General features: G+C 40.6%; 1 long non-coding RNA gene across 1 annotated transcript in view; it reads left to right on the forward strand.

Moving 5' to 3' along the window:
- LOC144823837 (uncharacterized) overlaps positions 1-5,334 on the forward strand; it is a 70,057-nt gene extending 64,723 nt beyond the window's left edge. Inside the window, exons 3-4 of the long non-coding RNA XR_013608840.1 lie at positions 1,912-2,004; positions 2,947-5,334. This is a non-coding gene — a long non-coding RNA (uncharacterized LOC144823837). The remainder of the gene's footprint in view (positions 1-1,911; positions 2,005-2,946) is intronic.
- The last annotated feature ends 666 nt before the right edge of the window (positions 5,335-6,000 follow it).

The following is a 6,000-nucleotide window of genomic DNA, read 5'->3' on the forward strand; positions in this document are numbered from 1 at the left end:
CCGGTATATTCTATAGCAGCCTGTGGATGAAGAAACTGGAAACTTGCCTTCCCATCCTTGACCAGGTTGATAACCGCAACGTTGGCTGAATGCCCAGAGTCGGGTGTCAAGGCTGAGATCTGAAAAGATGTGAAAGTTGTGGAGTCTTTCACTGTCTTATTACACTTCTTTAGCCATAGCTTGAGGGATTCTTTGTTTTGAAGAAGCTAGTTCTGCCTGAAAGTGCATCGGCCCCATTCTTTCTAGCTGAATTTCCGTTGGGAAATGTATATCCTACAGGGCCAAATGCGGATTAGTTGTCACCATCAAGGACTACATGGCAGAAAAACTCCATCTCCTTTTTGGTCCAGTCTTCCTCCTGGAAAGAGTACATGCCCAAGGTACAGATTTTCATTTCTCTAGGTTCAACTTTTTGTCACTAATTTAGTGATTTTAGAACACCTATCGCACTGACCGTATTTCTGGTTTATGTGTTTTTGTGCTGCATTGTACTTTCAACAGTTGCCATTCGAAGGTTAAGGCCTTTACCCCTCTTCAGGTTTTGTAATTCAATTTTTTAGGTCCACTCTCCGTTCTCCAGAGGCTGAAATTTTGTTTTAAATGTGGCGTGTGTCCACCTTGAAGCGTCTTCTAAATCAACAAAGTCCACAAAGAGGGATGCTGTTATTGTCCCAACTTTATCAGGTAGTTCGGGGGTTTTCTCCTGACTCTCTTTAGAAGCCAGAGCTCTTGAGTTGAAGAAACGTTTTTGGCTTCACACCTTGCCTCTTTTCTTTCCCTAGGGTTATCCTACACGGGTTCATATATGGGAGCCGATCTCTGTAGCTGTCCCTCTTGGGTGGTGGTTTCATGCAGTGAGGGGCAGGGGTCGAGAGCTGACCATGTGCCTCCCTTGATCCACCTTTCACTCTCCTCTCCCCCACACCTTTGTGTCACACTGCCTCCACCTACCATATATGCCAGGCTCCAGTTGTACCAAGGAGGATCCCTTATGCCCCACAAACCTCATCCTAGTCTCAGTATCCCGCCACTACCAGGGTGCTGATACTGTTCCGCTGTCCTCCATTGCCACAATGTTCCTCATTGTGAGCGTCTGTGTACTCAGATTTTTCACTGGGTCCGGCTTTGGAGACTAAGGTTGTGCCAGAGCTAATCAAAAACATAGCCAACTTGAAGCTCAGCGAGGCTCATCCTTAATAGTGGTTTACAAAATGTAATTGGGTTTTTCTTCATTTCTACAGAGCTTCATTGTCTTAGCTTACCTAACGTTGTAATTCTGTTAGTGTGAAATATTCATAAACCCTTTTTGCCCAAACTGCTTATATATTAGCCTCAGTGAGTGAAAATTTAATGGATAGTTAAATGCATCCGTCCATTCTTCCCACAGTGTTTCTACTTCCCCCGAGCATGGTAAGAAATTAGGGGGTGGAGTCATTTTTGGCACAGTGAGTTTCCAGTTGTTCAAGCCATGCATTACAGCCATGTAAGCAATCTTTTGATCTCCAAAGTAGAATGTCCTGCATGGATGCTACCTACATATTACTTGTCACCTGGAATTGTCATTTTGCACCACACCATATGCATGAATCTCATTTGTTGTAGTACTTCGTTGTCTGTATTCTCAATGGTATAACAAATTGTTCTTTGTAACATAGAATGGCTGTTAGCTGTGTCAGTTGAAGAGAGCTTAAAAATGTTGTACATAGCAGTAACTTTTATTTAACTGGCTAACTTAGTGCATTGTGTTATAGTGCAAGCATTTTCGAGGCCGACCACATCTCTTCACATCCAAAGAAAGGAACTTGTGTGTTCTGGAAAGCTGTTGCTGTCTACAGTTGTTTTTCTCAGTTTGTCAATCAAAGAAGACATATCCATGTGACATATTCTGATTATGAACTGATTTTTTTGTAGGGTGACCAAGAATTAGAATTTTATGTTTAAGCAAGTGTACAGAGAAGGAAGAACCAGCCACCAGAAGGACAACATGGTAGTCCATCTTCCAGTGTAAGTGAAGATATTTCACATCATGATGCTGCTTACAGGTTACAGTTTACATTTGTCTTGATGCTTGAGTCGACCATTGTTGTTGCAGTGAGTTTCTTTCTTGTGAGTGGTACTTGAAAGAATAAGCTGGCTGCGGATTGGTCACATGAATACCAGGCTTCAGACTAGCCGATCTTCAACCCATTGGCCTGAATATTCTAATGATATTGATTAATGAACTGTCAGTACTCAACTGTCCTTCACCTGAAACGATGGAGAGACCAAATCCTGGTTCTGTAGAGCCCTTAAAAATTTCTTAAACTACAATTGTGATCAGTGAACATCTACATGAAGTTCGGAAAACCTCTAATATTCAAAGCGTTTAGTAAGCCTACTGGTAATTGGAAGATGAAACATGATAGCTAAGTGAACCTAGAACCTGCACACCGTGGCCAAACTATTAACTGCCCTCGGCAGATAGCCTGCCTCTATCTTTCCCTTCACTAACTTCTTCTGCCTGGCCTTCTCCACCTTGCCTCAGGATCAGAACTAGCGTTCTGCTACCTCAACAGTCAACACACCGGGCTGCTCCATCTTACCCAGCAAACTTACCTCTTCATGTAGGGCTGGACTCTACCCACACCAGCCTGTGCCCCGATCCTATGGGTGCACTTACCCAGTGTATGGGTATCTGGTTTACATGTAAAAAAAGCGCTCTGAAGGTAACACTTGAGTGTTTTGTAAAACATCTGAGTAATAAGCATATCTAATTGTTAGATTGCAAACCTATGTACTTGAGCTGAATGGAAATCTGCAAACTGCACTGTCTTTTCAATTAAGAAGGTTGTAATAATAACCATGCAATTGGCCCTTGCATTGCCCGTGCGATCAATTACTTACTCAGTTATGTTATTTATTTCATGTGATACTGATTAGTATTGTATATATGCTTCTTTCTTTTAGATTACAGCACCTGATACCATACCATTTTTACACCTGGCCGACATAGTATGATCTGGTATAGAACACTGAGAAAAAGATACCTTCAAGCGGCGTTTATTACATTGTGAAGAATTCTCAGACAAGCGTTGACTAGTCTGGTTTCCAAACTTTTCCAAAACATGTACAGTGTAAAAATGTTGTACTCTCTATGCCAAATACATCTGCTATTAAATCTACCTTTGAATTTACAGCGAAGTTCATGTTTAGTACTGTTAATAAAAACTTGTTTACTCCAGATACAGAAAACATTGTTTAAGTTCTTCAACAGTGTATGTGCAGAACAAACTGTAAACACCCTCATCACTTTAAGAAGGATGCATGTAGGTCAGCAAATTTGCAGCTGTGAAAGATACACCTTAAAATTATTGGGCATATTTTTTCCATGCCTGCATCTGTATTTCTGTACTACGCATCAACTTACAACTTTTGACCTCCGAAACAGACCTGTAACTGTTTAGTGTTAGCAGTGCATTGTGTGACTGTGCTACAACAATGGCAGTGGTTGGAAACTCAGTTTTCTCATGTTAAAAGATGTTTGACATTTATTTCAAACAATGGCCGGCTTTTTTTCTTCAGGAAGACCTGCATCTGTAAAGGGTTGTTTCATGGGGACGTCAGAGACTGGAGCTTTAAAACGGCTATTTTAGCACAGGACCACTAACCAAGGACCACACTTACATGATCCTTTTTAGTTAGTAGCATCATTGTAACAAGCCTCATACCGACTCTTCTTGACCCGGATATGGTTTTCTCAGACACCTAACCAGAGCTTACTTCTCTGCCTCTCTTGATCTGATGCAGCATAGGTTTGTGTATTGCAACCGTGTACAGCGGGATCCATGAGAGCTACCAGTTCTATGACTACTAGACACTATTGAATTGGATAATTCAAAGGGTTTAGGGAGGTATTTCTTCCAAAATATTTAAAACTAATGAATATGCATCTCTTGTGCTAATTAATAAACAGCGTGTAGGCTCCCCTCATGGCACCGCAAGAGGGAGTCCATGTGAGCTGATTCTGCCATTATTGACTCCACCAACTAGAGGTGAATAAAGGCGTAGTGAGAGCTACAACTCTCCAAAAGAGATTCTACATTAACTTTGTACAACGTGTGTTCATCAGGGTCGAAGCCATGCCAGATTTTTAGGATAATCACAGACTATGTAAATGAGGTCACTAAGAATTTATTGCTGATACATTTATATCATAAACTCTGGCTCGTCTCCATCCCTTAGAACATTAGTTAAGGAGAAGTGGACATGAAAGCGGACAATGTGCAAGACTCCACTTGACAGATGCAATTATTGACATTTATTAACTTGTTCTTGAGCAGTGGCACTGGTTTAGGAATCTGAAATCCAGGACAATTCTGGTGATTATGGAAGATTTTTACTGAAGGTTATTTCAGTTTGTGCAATTAGGGAGAGTGGTGAGAGCATATGGGAGAACTACCTGTTCACCAGAAAGGGCACTATGCAACACCAAATCGCTGAGAATCTCAGGCAAAATACGGAACAGAATATGTTACGCCCCAAAAACAAGTTACCACCTGCGCAGAACTTACCAGCCTTTCAATGGTATTGCTTAAAACAAATCGGAGATGCTTTGGAGGGGTACATTAGTTGCATAAACTTTAAGAATGACTTGATTCATATGATATGGGAATGGTGACACGCATCTTTTGGGAAGGACTGTAGTCATGACCACAAAGTTGAGCAGTAGATGTGCTCTGAGGACAATTTGGAGATCTTTTTCTTTTATAGTAGTTGCCTGGGACGACTGGTAAAAATGCATATTCCCTGCCTGCCTAAGAGTAAAATAACAATGGTCTGGAAAACCGTAAATGGCCCCTTGGATGTTTGGCATTGGAAATGGGCTAGTAGCAGAAAAGCCTGACTATTGATATGAGAATCGCCAGAAAAGTGCTATAGGACTTTGAAAACGCTCTGCTGTAGCCACCAGATGATTCGCTGATTAGTAGAGTGCACTATCACCCGGGAGGGTATCCTGGTGCTGAGCATGTTTACGTCTTAGCCACACCTAGTGGTACTACTCGAAAAGCTAGGTCTTCAGCTTCTTGCGAAATTCAATAAGTGAGAAAGAGGTTCTTGAGAAGAGATGCTGTCGTATGTTGCTATGCTACAAAGTAAATATGTGGAGGTGTGCTTGGGAGGAAAGGTGAGAATGAGAACCAGAAATATACAGCATAAGGAGACAATGTTAATATTGCTATGCAAGGCATGGTATTGAGAAATTGCAATGATAATGTTTGTACCAGTGTCTGAAATTGGAATTTGGCCAAATTGTCTTTCATTCTGTACTGTTCATGAAAAACAATAAAAATATTAAAACAGTTGACCAGTGATATCTTTTTTAGTACACATGTAGCAAAAATAATTTAAAAAGAACCAAGAAATTGTTGAGTTTTCTGTAGTATGCATTGGCAAGTTCCTTTTCAATGTTTGCATTGTGTGTCAATACAACCAATTTAGCAAGTGGTGTTGCGTTGATTTTTGGAAAATGGTTTTGTTACCGAAGTGGCAGGCTTTGAGGAATATCCCATTATACCAATGACAAAAAAAAGCTAACTTTCTCTTGTGGCCATTCTACCAGCAAGCAATCCATCATATCCATCTTATTCAAAGAACAAGTGAGTGACATTGGAGGAAACTATTTGCTGTGCAAAACTATGGAATAATAGGTGGTGTTTGTCAGAGTTGCATGCTATACGGCAATGGGTATCCATACCAACCAAGAAAATATGCAAGCAATTTGGTACTGCCCCCTTGTCTCAGTCCTCAACAAAATCTCAACTTGTTAAAACTGTTGTATTCAACTTACTGGTGGTATATCTACAAAACCAAGCCCAACTCCAGTATGCAAAGGAAATTTATGGAAAGTCATACCTTGAACTACCAAATTGCATTACAATGCCTTGCTAATGGTAGATTATATGCTATACAAATTAGTAACAATAAAAGTGAATCAATAAAAATGTGAATTTGACAAAACTC

The sequence above is a fragment of the Lissotriton helveticus genome, chromosome 3_1 (genome assembly GCF_964261635.1).
Source record: "Lissotriton helveticus chromosome 3_1, aLisHel1.1, whole genome shotgun sequence".
Classification (NCBI taxonomy): domain Eukaryota; kingdom Metazoa; phylum Chordata; class Amphibia; order Caudata; family Salamandridae; genus Lissotriton; species Lissotriton helveticus.